Below are 13101 nucleotides of genomic sequence, written 5' to 3'. Positions count from 1 at the left end.
TATTACCATCTTTCTAAATTCCATATATATGTGTTAGTATACTGTATTGGTGTTTTTCTTTCTGGCTTACTTCACTCTGTATAATAGGCTCCAGTTTCATCCACCTCATTAGAGCTGATTCAAATGTATTCTTTTTAATGGCTGAGTAATACTCCACTGTTTTTAAAGCAGGTTTAGATTCACTGCAAAACCGCAGCAAAGGCACAGATTTTCCATAAACCTCTTGACCCTGGGCGTGCATACCCCTCTATTTATGAAAGTTCCCCACTAGAACAATATAGCGTTACAATTGACAAATCTGCAGCTACACATCACAAGCACCACAGTCCATAGTTCACATTACTATTCACTCATGGTAATGTGCATTTTTTTGGCTTTGGACAAATTTATAATGACATGTGGGGCTTGCCTGGTGGCTCAGTGGTAAAGAACCTGCCTGCCAAGCAGAAAATGTGGGTGTGATCCCTGGGTTGGGAAGAATCCCTGGAGAAGGAAATGGCAACCCACTTTAATATTCTTGCCTGGAGAATTCCAGGGACAGAGATACCTAGCAGGCTACAGTCCATGGGGTCATAAGAGTCAGACACAACTTGACAACTGAGCACACACACAGCATTTTCACTGCCCTAAAAATCATCTGTTCTGCCTATACATCCCACCATGCTCTGCTTCCATCTTATAGCAATCACTGGGACAGATTATTCTGATCATACAAGGAAGATAACCAAGGACAACCTATTAAATTTACCTTAAAAAGTACTTACGATGATTCCAAATTCTCTGCCAAAGAGAATAAAAAAAATTTCTAGGTCAGTTCTATAAATGTTACCCAAACATCATTTTTGAATATTTTGGGGACTGAATTCCTAATGTTTATATAACTTGTGTATTTTAACAGGAAATTGTATATTCCAAATAGCCAATCACAGTGTAATACTGGATATTCTTCTACATGTGAAACTAAGTACAACTTTTTTTATAAAAAAAATAAAATCATATCACATCAAAAAATATAATATATAGGAATAAAGCTAAACAAGGAGGTGAAGGACCTAAACACTGAGAACTATAACACACTGAAAAAGGAAACTGAAGATGATGCAAAGAAATGGAAAAAATATCTGAATGCTCTTAGACTTGAAAAAGTAATATTGTTAAAATGCCCATACTACCAAAAGCTATCTAATGATTTAATGTGATCCCAATCAAATTAACCATGACATTTTCACAGAACTCAAACAACAATCCTTAAAGTGTGTATGAAACTCCAAAAGACCCAGAATTTCCCAAGCAATGCTGAGGAAAAAGAGCAAAGCTGGAGGCATCTCCAGCCCAGATTTCAGACAACAACACAAAGCTACAATAATGAAACAACGTGGTACTGGCACAAAAATAGAGGTCAGTGAACAGAACACAGAGCCCAGAAATATACCCACACGCCTACTGTCATTAGTCATCAACAAAGCAGACAGGAATAACAATGGAGAAAAGACAGTCTCTTCGGCAAGCAGTGTTGGGAAAGCTGGTCAGCCTCACATAAATCCCTCATACTGTATACAAAAATAAACTCAAAATGATTTAAAAACTTAACTTCAGGCATGCATGCTAAGTCGCTTCCATCATGTCTGACTCTTTGAACCCTATGGACTGTAGCTCGCTAGGCTCCTCTGTCCAGGAGATTCCCCAGGGAAGAATACTGGAGTGGGTTACCACGCCCTCCTCCAAGGGGATCTTCCTGACCCAGGGATCAAACCGACAACTCTTTATGTCTCCTGCATTGGCAGGCAGCTTCTTTACCACTGGAATCACCTGGAAATACAAGAAATGAAATTATAAAATTCCTAGAGCACAGGCAAAACATTCTCTGACATAAATTGTAGCAATGCTTTCTTAGATAAGGCACAAGAAATAAAAGTACAAATAAACAAGTGGGGCCTAATCAAACTTAAAAGCTTTTGCATAGTAAACAAAACCACAAACTAAACAAACAAACAAATCTAATGGACTTCCCTGACAGTCTAGTGGTTAAGACTTTTCCTTCTCATGCAGGGAGGGTGGGCTTGATAGCTGGTTAAGCAGCTAAGAACCCACATGCCTCATGGCCAGAAAAAAAAAAATAATAATAATAATAATAAAACAGAAACAACTTTGGAACAAATTCAATAAATAAAGACTTTAAAAAATACATGATGGACTGGGAGAAGATATTAGTAAATAATATGACCAACAAGGGCTTAATTTCTAAAACACACAAATAGTTCATAGAACTCAGTACCAAAAAATGAATAAAAAATAAACAGTCCAATAAAAAATTAGGCAGGAGACCTAAAAAGGTATTTCTCCCAAGATGACATGCAAGTGGCCAAGAGGCACATGAAAAGATGCTCAACATCCCTAATTATTAGAGAAAGCCAAGTCTAAACTACAAAGAGATACACCACTTCACACTGGTCAGAGTGGCTATTATCAAGAAGGCTATAAATTATAAATGCTAGCGAGGGTGTAGAGAAAAGGGAACCCTCCTACACTGTTGGTGGGAATATAAATTGATACAGACACTGTAGAAAACATTATGGAAGTTCCTTAAAAATCTAAAAATAGATTTACCATATGAGCCAGCAATTCACCCTTGGGAATATATTCTGAAAAGATGAACGCTCTAATTTGAAAGGATACATGCAACCCAATGGGCTTCCCTTGTGGCTCAGCTGGTAAAGAATCCGCCTGCCATGAGGGAAACCTGGGTTCGACCCCTGGGTTGGGAAGATCCCCTGGAGGAGGGCACAGCAACCCACTCCAGTGTTTTGGCCTGGAAAATTCCATGGACTGTACAGAGTCCAGAGTTGGACACGCGAAGTGACTTTCACTTCACTTCACGCACCCCAATGTTCACAGCAGCACTCTTTATAATAGCCGATACATAAAAGCAACCTAAGTGTCCATCAACAGATAATGGAGAAATAAGATACGGTTTATGTATACAATCAAATATTACTTTACCATTAAAGATAATGAGATACTGCCATTTGCAGCAACATGGATGGATCTAGAGAATATCATACTATCTGAAGAAATTCAGAGCAAGATATCATTTATACGTGGAATCTAAAAAGTAATGCAAATGAACTTATTTACAAAATATAAACAGGCTAACAGACATGGAAAACAAACTTTTGGTTATGAAAGGGGAAAGCTGGGGTGAGAGACATTTTAAAAATATTAATTTTTCAAATCCAGATACAAACTACTACATATAAAATAGATAAAACAACAAGGATTAACTGTATGACACAGGGAAGTATATTCAATATATTTTAATAACTGAAAATAGGAAAGAATCTGAAATAAAAAATACATGTAACTGAAGCACTTTGCCATATACCTGAAACTAACAAAATATAAAAATAGAAATTTGTCACTTTGAGCCTCAGTTTCTTCATCTAGAAAGATTATTATTTTGGACAATCCTCTTTTTAAAGAATTTTTGAGAAATAAATTGCCATAAAATTCAACGGCATGAGAAGCATACCCTTGGGTCTCTTACTAGGCACTCATTCAATTTGGGTTCTGATTCTACCTTCACATTGATCACCCTCAGGATTCAAATTTCCAATTGATTTTAGTTTAGCTTTAGTTTAAAAAATGTATTCTTACAAAGGGCAACATAGTTCTATGTTTCTTGTTTATGAGCCTTAAGCCAACTGCAGGGGACACACAGAGAAAGCCACAGGAGACATCTCTTTTTTATTTAAAATTTAGACTAAAATAAATGAAAAGATTTTAGAGGAATTATTTAAGACACAAATATCTGTATGGTTTTTGTTGGAGAAGGCATCACTAATTTGCTCTGGGAACAGCTGCACTTTATTGGACATGATCTTTTTCCCTGTGCAGATTTCCTCTTGCTTAGCCAAGGTACACAAATAGAATACCAGTTTAGTGCTCTGGAAAAGGCTGTCAGTTCCTCCTGAGCTCAGCTCCTGCATCTTAATGCAGCATCAGGTTTCTTGTAGACGACCACATTTCAGGCCCTTTGACAAAAGCCATATAAAAAAAAGATATGATGCTCAAGTAGAGGAGGTGGCTTGAATAATTTAACAGCTACATATAGACCTATGAAATATTAAAGGAACAATAGCGTTCAATGGGAATTTTATAGATTCTAGCTTGACATCTGTCTCTCCCTTACATAACTGGCTATTTGGCTACAGCAATAATTAATATGTTATGATAGAGAGATGGTAATTACAATGGAGTTAATAAGTGCTTTAATTAAAGCCAAATCAGCTTACTGACACTCAGGTATCTTAAAAAGTTTTATAAAATTCAAATAATTTAAGCTTTCTTAAGAATACTGAGCTGATATTTAAAAAACAAAACAAAAAAGGAATATTCTATCCCCGCTATTTTAAAATAAATTTGTTCTGAACAAGAACTGTTCAGCTAGCACTTGTATTTCTTTTATAAATATGATGGACTTTAAAAATCCCTTTGTAAAGTGAAAGGCAAGAAAGCAGGCACAAGGTCTCTGAGGTTATTTTGTCACAATGTGAAGAATCAATGCTTATCAATTCATATGGCACCTCCACATAATCTACCCCACTGTATTATCAGGAGCATCTCCATCAGAGACTGATTGTATTGAAGATATCCATATATAGCAGATGGTCTATGGAGGGACTTGCATTTTTCTTAATTGTGAATCTTTAGCTTAGATATCTATAACATTCCTTAAAAGTTTCTTATTGTTTGTAAAATATATTTACCTTTAATTTTCTTCACCTCTTTTGGCATAATAATGTGCTTACTTACAAAAACCTGTAATTAGACCAAAATGTATCGTATGCACTTTAAGTGAAGTAAATGTTGGAGATATCTCATTTAAAAGAAAGGGACCTAATTAATCTTAAAAGCTTTTGCACAACGAAGGAAACTATAAGCAAGGTGAAAAGACAGCCTTCAGAATGGGAGAAAAGAATAGCAAATGAAGCAACTGACAAAGAATCTCAAAAATATATAAGTAGCTCCTGGAGCTCAATTCCAAAAAAAATAAATGGCCTAATCAAAAAATGGGAAAGAACTAAACAGACATTTTTCCAAAGATGACATACAGATGGGTAATAAACACATGAAAAGATGCTCAACATCACTCATTATCAGAGAAATGCAAATCAAAACCACTATGAGGTACCATCTCATGCCAGTCAGAATGGCTGCTATCCAAAAGTCTACAAGCAATAAACGCTGGAGAGGGTGTGGAGAAAAGGGAACCCTCCTACACTGTTGGTGGGAAGGCAAACTAGTACAGCCACTATGGAGAACAGTGTGGAGATTCCTTAAAAAACTGGAAATAGAACTGTCATACGACCCAGCAATCCCACTACTGGGCATACACACTGAGGAACCAGAAGTGAAAGAGACACGTGCACCCCAATGTTCATCGCAGCACTGTTTACAATAGCCAGGACATGGACGCAACCTAGATGTCCATCGGCAGATAGCAAAAGAGACACAGATATAAAGAACAGACTTTTGGGCTCTGTGGGAGAAGGTGAGGGTGGGATGATTTGAGAGAAAACCACTGAAACATGTATATTACCATATGTGAAATAGATCACCAGTCCAAGTTCGATGCATGAAACAGGGCACTCAAAGCCAGTGCACTGGGACACCCCTGAGGGATGCGACGGAGAGGGAGGTGGGAGGTGGGTTCAGGATCAGGGAGACATGTACACCCATGGCCGATTCATGTCAGTGTATGGCAAAAACCGTTACGATATTGTGAAGTAGTTATCCTCCAATTAAAATAAATTAGTTTAAAAAAAAGGAAGTATCATGTTATTTTGCTATTGTTTCGAATAGGCCTCAGTTCTTCACTTCTCAATACAGTGTGCTGAGTTTTTGCTTTGAAGAGACACCTAAGCATGAAGGAAGTGGAGGCAAAGGGGCTGGTTTCCCAAAGAGATACTTTTGTGCAATAGCTCCGATAGTGACCTCATTGTTAGAGAGTTTGACTCAGTTTTAGCAGAGATATTGTATTCCCACTGAATACTCATAATACGTTTTAGGTTCTTGCAGTGTTTATGGAAATCTGTAGTGTGACTAGGACTAAATATGAGTCATTCTGTAGAGCCAATGGGTCCACAAAACAATGACTGCTATTCTCGGGACATTAATAGTCTCAGAATAGTCATAAAGTAAACCGCTAACTAGTGAGGTAATTCTGAATCAAAACAGCCCCTTCACAATGTTTTATCATTTTTCAATTGCTTCCTCATATGAAATTTCAAGGGATATATACTTAGCATAAGGCCATAGGGAAGATTTGGAAAGACGGGGTGCATTCCAGACAGAAGCAGTTCAGCAAACTAGACCTCATCAGTTACTGTGAATTCAGAGGTTACAACATCCTAAAAGATGATGCTGAAAGTGCTATACTCAATATGCCAGCAAGTTTGGAAAATTCAGTGGTGGCCACAGGGCGGGAAAAGGTCAGTTTTGATTCCAATCCCAAAGAAAGGCAATGCCAAAGAATGTTCAAACTACTGCACAATTGCATTCATCTCACACGCTAGTAAAGTAATGCTCAAAATTCTACAAGCCAGGCTTCAACAGTATGTGAACCAGGAACTTTCAGATGTTCAAGCTGGTTTCAGAAAAGGCAGAGGAACCAGAGAGCAAATTGCCAACATCCACTGAATCATAAAAAAGGCAAGTCCAGAAAAATTCCAGACATCTATTTCTGGTTCATTGACTACGTTAAACCCTTTGACTGTGTGGATCACATCAAACTGGAAAATTCTTAGAGACAGAAATAACAGATCACCTTACCTGCCTCCAGAGAAATCTGTATGCAGGTCAAGAAGCAACAGTTAGAACCTGACAGGGAACAAGAAAGAGACTGTTTGAAAATTTGGAAAGGAGTATGTCAAGGCTGTATATTGTCACCCTGCTTATTTAACTTGTATGCTTATTTAACTTATTTAACTTGTATATCATGCAAAATTCCAGGCTGGATGAAGCACAAGCTGGAATCAAGATTGCTGGGAGAAATATCAATAACCTCAGATATGCAGATGACACCATCCTTATGACAGAGAGTGAAGAAAAACTAAAGATCCTCTTGATGAAAGTGAAAGAGGACAGTCAAAAAGTTGGCCAAAACTCAACATTCAAATGAGGTGGATGAAACTGGAGCCTATTATACAGAGTGAAGTAAGCCAGAAAGAAAAACACCAATATAGTATACTAATGCATATATATGGAATTTAGAAAGATGGTAACAATAACCCTGTACACGAGACAGCAAAAGAGACACTGATGTATAGAACAGTCTTGTGGGCTCTGTGGGAGAGGGAGAGGGTGGGATGATTTGGGAGAATGGCACTGAAACATGTCATATCATATATGAAACGAGTCGCCAGTCCATGTTCGATGAACGATACTGGATGCTTGGGGCTGGTGCACTGGGACGACTCAGAGTGATGGTACGGGGAGGGAGGAGGGAGGAGGATTCAGGATGGGGAACACGTGTATACCTGTGGCAGATTCATGTTGATTTATGGCAAAACCAATACAATACTGTAAAGTTAAAAAAAAAAAAAAAAACTAAGATCATGGCATACGGTCCCATCACTTCATGGTAAATAGATGGGTGAACAATGGAAACAGTGACAGACTTTATTTTCTTGTGCTCCAAAATCACTGTAGATGGTGACCGCAGTCATGAAATTAAAAGACACTTGCTGCTTGGAAGAAAGCTATAACAAACTAGACAGCATGTTAAAAAGCAGAGACATTACTTTGCTGACAAAGGTCCGTATAGTCAAAGCTATGGTTTTTCCAGTATGGATGTGAGAGTTGGACCATAAACAAGGCTGAACAAAGAATTGATGCTTTGGAACTGTGGTGTTGGAAAAGACTTGAGAGTCCTTTGGACTATGAGGAGATCAAACCAGTCAATCCTAAAGCAAATCAGTCCAAAATATTCATTGGAAGGACTTCTGATGAAGCTGAAGCTCCAATACTTTGGCTACCTGATGCGAAGAACTGACTCATTGGAAAAGACCCTGATGCTGAGAAAGACTGAAGGTGGGAGGAGGAGAAGGGGACAACAGAGAATGAGATGGTTGGATGGCATCACTGGCTTGATGGACATGAGTTTAAGCAAGCTCCCCGGGAGTTGGTGATGGACAGGGAAGCCTGGCATGCTGCAGTCTATGGGGTCACAAAGAGTCAGACATGACTGAGCAACTGAACAGAACTGATAAAACATGGGACATGTCTTTGGGAGCAGAGCTGCAGAGTTGGAAGAGCTAACTACCTTTGGAATCATTAGTAATTCTGTTTTCTTTTAAACAATACCCAACTTTTCCAGCTTCACTACCACTAGTCTTACCTCTTTTGTTCTAAACTAGTTAAATGGGACACCTGCTGGATTCTATATATTCTCTGTTAATGGTATAGGAAGAAAATTGCCATAACTCATTCCTTGATCTTAGTGAAATAATCAATAATAGGAGTATATCACTGATGTGCTTCAGTAGAGTATTTCCCCAGGTAAACAATACCAGTCAGTCAAATCGGCATTTGAAGTGAAATTCAGGCCTACTTTATTCTCACTTTCATCCTTTGACACACTAATTTTCTTGGTCTTAGATACCTCTCACATAGTTCCAGCATGTACTTCATTAAATCATGTTCTGATCTCATTATTTAATAGGATAAACAATTTATTCATTTGAAAGTCTCACACATTACAGAGGTTACTTTGATTTTGTTATATAGTCAGGTTGCTTACATTCTTCTTTAATTTTGACACATTCTGTCCCTAGTCTATTCATTGGCAGGTGAATTCTTTACCACTAGCACCACATATCGTCAATTAGTTTAAAAAACAAATTATAAATTAAAAATACAGAACCACTAACTGGTCAGAGGTTATAAGCTAACATGCTAAGCACGTCACTTTACTCAAAATATTGCTTTAAAAGGAAGATTAAAGAAAGGTAATTGTGATGCTTTTGGTGGGAGAGTAAAGATTTAGGAAAAGCAAGAACATAGTAGGGAACTGGAGAGGTTCTCAAGGATAGAATTATTTTTTTATCAATTCTGACATTTTTACAGCATTCCACAGGCATTCCTTTTATACATTTCAAAACTCATGGTTATAGTCAATTGCTACTCTGGGTCAATTATCACCAGTTACATTTTCATCTATTTCTTTCACTGATCCCTGGAAAGTCGAGCTGTCAAACTGACCTGTTGTGACTGTTCATGGCCAGTGGGAACTGGCTAGTCAAAAGTATGAAACTTCTCCTCCATTTTAAATACCATTTCAAATATGAGTTTTAACCTAAAAGACACATTTGTCTTAAAAATATATATATTCCTGCCCCTCATCTTCAAGTCAATAGTGATTTCCCTATAACATAACCACATGCAATTTCACTACATAATTTTAATACATGCTCAGATTTCTTTATACTCTTTATTCCATTCCTTTTAAATCTAGTACTTGTTACAATCACCTATACAGATGACATTTCAAAGCTTTGTGTCTAAATTGTAAGGTTAGAAATGCATGTTAAATTTTGCAAATGATTTATGAGTTATAGGGTAGAATGATGTATATTATTATATGAGGGGTTCAGGAAGGGCCATTTATGCACAATTAAAGAAAAACAGGTATAACTGTTTTTTCTCAAACCTTGGCCTTTTTCCTTTTAGCCTTCTGAAAGTCATTATGTCATATTTCAAAATTCTTATTTTGCTTGAGGGAAAAATTTAAGTCACATAACTAGGCCATAACATTCAAATGTTCAAGGTTTGATTTTTTTTCTGTGTGATTTATAATAGTGCATGCTTTCATAATGTGTAATTTATCAGGTATGATGCAAGATTTTATGCCAGTTGTACAATTTATTCCTTAAATCTTTAATGGAAGAAGAGAAATTGATTGTTGAGATTAGAACAAGTTGCCAATAATTTCTTCATGACATCTCTATAAGGCATCCATCACTCATTTCCATTTTTAAGCTGCCAACCTAACTACATTTTTTTATCCCCATGTAGAGATTAGCATAGAAACCCAAGGGTAACTTTTGCAGTTTATTCTGCTCTCAATATACTATTTTCATTATTACCACTGTTGTCATTCTCACTAGCATAATACCTATATAAATTATAGTGCTTCACAGGTTGAAAAATATCATGTCAGTTTCTCTCTACATTTTTTTATGAGGCCCAGCTGGTGTGCAATATTGTATAAGATGCAAGCATACAACATAGTGAATCAATTTTTAAAGGTTATATTTCATAGACATGCTGTGCTATGCTTAGTCACTCAGTTGTGTCCAACTCTTTGTGACCCCATGGATGGCAGCCCGCCAGGCTTCTCTGTCCATGGGGATTCTCCAGGCAAGAATACTGGAGAAGGTTGCCATGCCCTCCTCGAGGGGATCTTCCTGACCCAGGAATTGAACTTGGGTCTCCTGCATTGCAGGTGGATTCTCTACCAGCAAAGCTACCAGGGAAGTCCATGTTCCATATAATTATTACAACATACTGGCAATATTCCTGCATTGTACAATATACCCTTATCAGATCAGATCAGATCAGTCGCTCAGTCGTGTCCAACTCTTTGCAACCCCATGAACCCTGCACGCCAGGCCTCCCTGTCCATCACCAACTCCCGGAGTTCACCCAGACTCACGTCCATCAAGTCAGTGATGCCATCCAGCCATCTCATCCTCTGTCGTCCCCTTCTCCTCCTGCCCCCAATCCCTCCCAGCATCAGAGTCTTTTCCAATGAGTCAACTCTTCTCATGAGGTGGCCAAAGTACTGGAGTTTGAGCTTTAGCATCATTCCTTCCAAAGAAATCCCAGGGCTGATCTCCTTCAGAATGGACTGGTTGGATCTCCTTGCAGTCCAAGGGACTCTCAAGAGTCTTCTCCAACACCACAGTTCAAAAGCATCAATTCTTCGGTGCTCAGCCTTCTTCACAGTGCAACTCTCACATCCATACATGACCACAGGAAAAACCATAGCCTTGACTAGACAAACCTTTGTTGGCAAAGTAATGTCTCTGCTTTTGAATATGCTATCTAGGTTGGTCATAACTTTCCTTCCAAGGAATAAGCGTCTTTTAATTTCATGGCTGCAGTCACCATCTGCAGTGATTTTGGAGCCCAGAAAAATAAAGTCTGACATACCCTTATAGCTTATTTTATAAATAAAAATTTGTACCTCTTAATCTAACTGTATCTTGCCCCTACTCCTTCCCCCTTCCTACTGGTTACCACTAGCTTGTTCTGTGAGTCTGTTTCCTTTTTGTTATATTCACTAGTTTATTTTTTACATTCTCCATACAAGTGACATCATACAATAATTGTTCTTCTCTGATACATTCCACATAGCATAACATCCTCCAAGTCCATGTTACTGCAAATAGCAAAATGTTATTTTTATGGCTGAGTACTATTTCACTATAAATATATACCCCATCTTTGTCATCCATTCTTGTGTTGATGGACACTTAAGTTGCTTCCATATCTTAACAATTGAAATAATGCTTCAATGAACCCTGGGATGCATGTATCTTTTCAAATTCATGTTTTTGCTTCTTTTGATATATACCCAGGAGTGGAATTGCTGGGTCAATGGTAGCTCTGTTTTTAGAGAAATCCTCATACTGTTTTCCATAATGGCTGCATCCATCTGCATTCTACCAACAGGGTAAGAGAGTACTCTTTTCCTCCATGTCTTTACTAACATTTTAAAAGCTAGCCCTTCTGACAGGTGTGAGGCCATAGCTCACTGTGGTTTTAACTTGCATTTCTCTCATGATTAATAAGGTTGAGCATCTTTTCATATGTCTGTTGGCCACCTGCATGTCTTCCTTCAGTTCAGTTTAGTTCAGTTGCTCAGTGATGTCCGACCCTTTGCAACCCCATGAATCACAGCACGCCAGGCCTCCTTGTCCATCACCAACTCCCGGAGTTCACTCAGACTCACGTCCATCGAGTCAGTGATGCCATCCAGCCATCTCATCCTCTGTTGTCCCCTTCTCCTCCTGTCCCCAATCCCTCCCAGCATCAGAGTCTTTTTCAATGAGTCAACTCTTTGCATGAGGTGGCCAAAGTACTGGAGTTTCAGCTTTAGCATCATTCCTTCCAAAGAAATTCCAGGGCTGATCTCCTTCAGAATGGACTGGTTGGATCTCCTTGCAGTCCAAGGGACTCTCAAGAATATTCTCCAACACCACAGTTCAAAAGCATCAATTCTTCGGTGCTCAGCTTTCTTCACAGTCCAACTCTCACATCCATACATGACCACTGGAAAAACCATAGCCTTGACTAGATGGACCTTTATTGGCAAAGTAATGTCTCTGCTTTTCAGTATGCTATCCAGGTTGGTCATAACTTTGATTCCAAGGAGTAAGCAACTTTTAATTTCATGGCTGCAGTCACCATCTGCAGTGATTTTGGAGTCCAGAAAAATAAAGTCTGACACTGTTTCCACTGTTTCCCCATCTATTTCCCATGAAGTGATGGGGCCAGATGCCATGATCTTTGTTTTCTGAATGTTGAGTTTTAAGCCAACTTTTTCAGTCTCCTCTTTCACCTTCATCAAGAGGCTTTTTAGCTCCTCTTCACTTTCTGCCATAAGGGTGGTGTCATCTGCATCTATTCAAATCTATTCTTTAGCTCATTTTTAAGTTGGGTTGTTCATTTTTCTGATGTTGAGTTACATGAGCTATTTGCATATTTCAGATAGTAACCCCTTCTCGGTCATATCATTTCCAAGTATTTTCTCCCATTCAGTAGGTTTTATTTTCATTTTGTCAATAGTTTCCTTTGCTGTGCAAAAGCTTTTAAGTTTTACTATATTAGGTACTAGTTATTTATTTTGGATTCTATTTGCTTTAGGAGATAGATGTAAAAAAAATATTCCTATAATTTATGTCAGGGAGCATTCTGCCTCTGTTTTCCTCTGATTTTATTTTTCCTTCTGGCTGGAAGCCATCACATCCATTAAGAGGGCCTTCACTGAACATCTGATCAGGAAAAAATACTATCTTTGAGCTCCTATGGTTAGTC

The 13101-nt window shown here is 38.2% G+C and overlaps 1 long non-coding RNA gene across 8 annotated transcripts in view; it reads right to left on the bottom strand.

Moving 5' to 3' along the window:
- The window catches only part of LOC147366672 (uncharacterized), a 384117-nt gene that overhangs the window by 161412 nt on the left and 209604 nt on the right, over window positions 1-13101 (bottom strand). Inside the window, exon 2 of one of the 8 annotated variants that reach the window (XR_015168924.1) lies at window positions 6832-6879. The exons of the other annotated variants lie outside the window; for them this stretch is intronic. This is a non-coding gene — a long non-coding RNA (uncharacterized LOC147366672). The remainder of the gene's footprint in view (window positions 1-6831; window positions 6880-13101) is intronic. 8 annotated transcript variants of the gene reach the window in all.

Source organism: Bos grunniens, chromosome 8 (genome assembly GCF_055505025.1).
Source record: "Bos grunniens cultivar Pamir isolate PY7600 chromosome 8, Bosgru_T2T1.0, whole genome shotgun sequence".
Lineage (NCBI taxonomy): Eukaryota > Metazoa > Chordata > Mammalia > Artiodactyla > Bovidae > Bos > Bos grunniens.
Note: the sequence above shows the minus strand (reverse complement) of the source record. Positions and strands in the feature narration are given on the sequence as shown.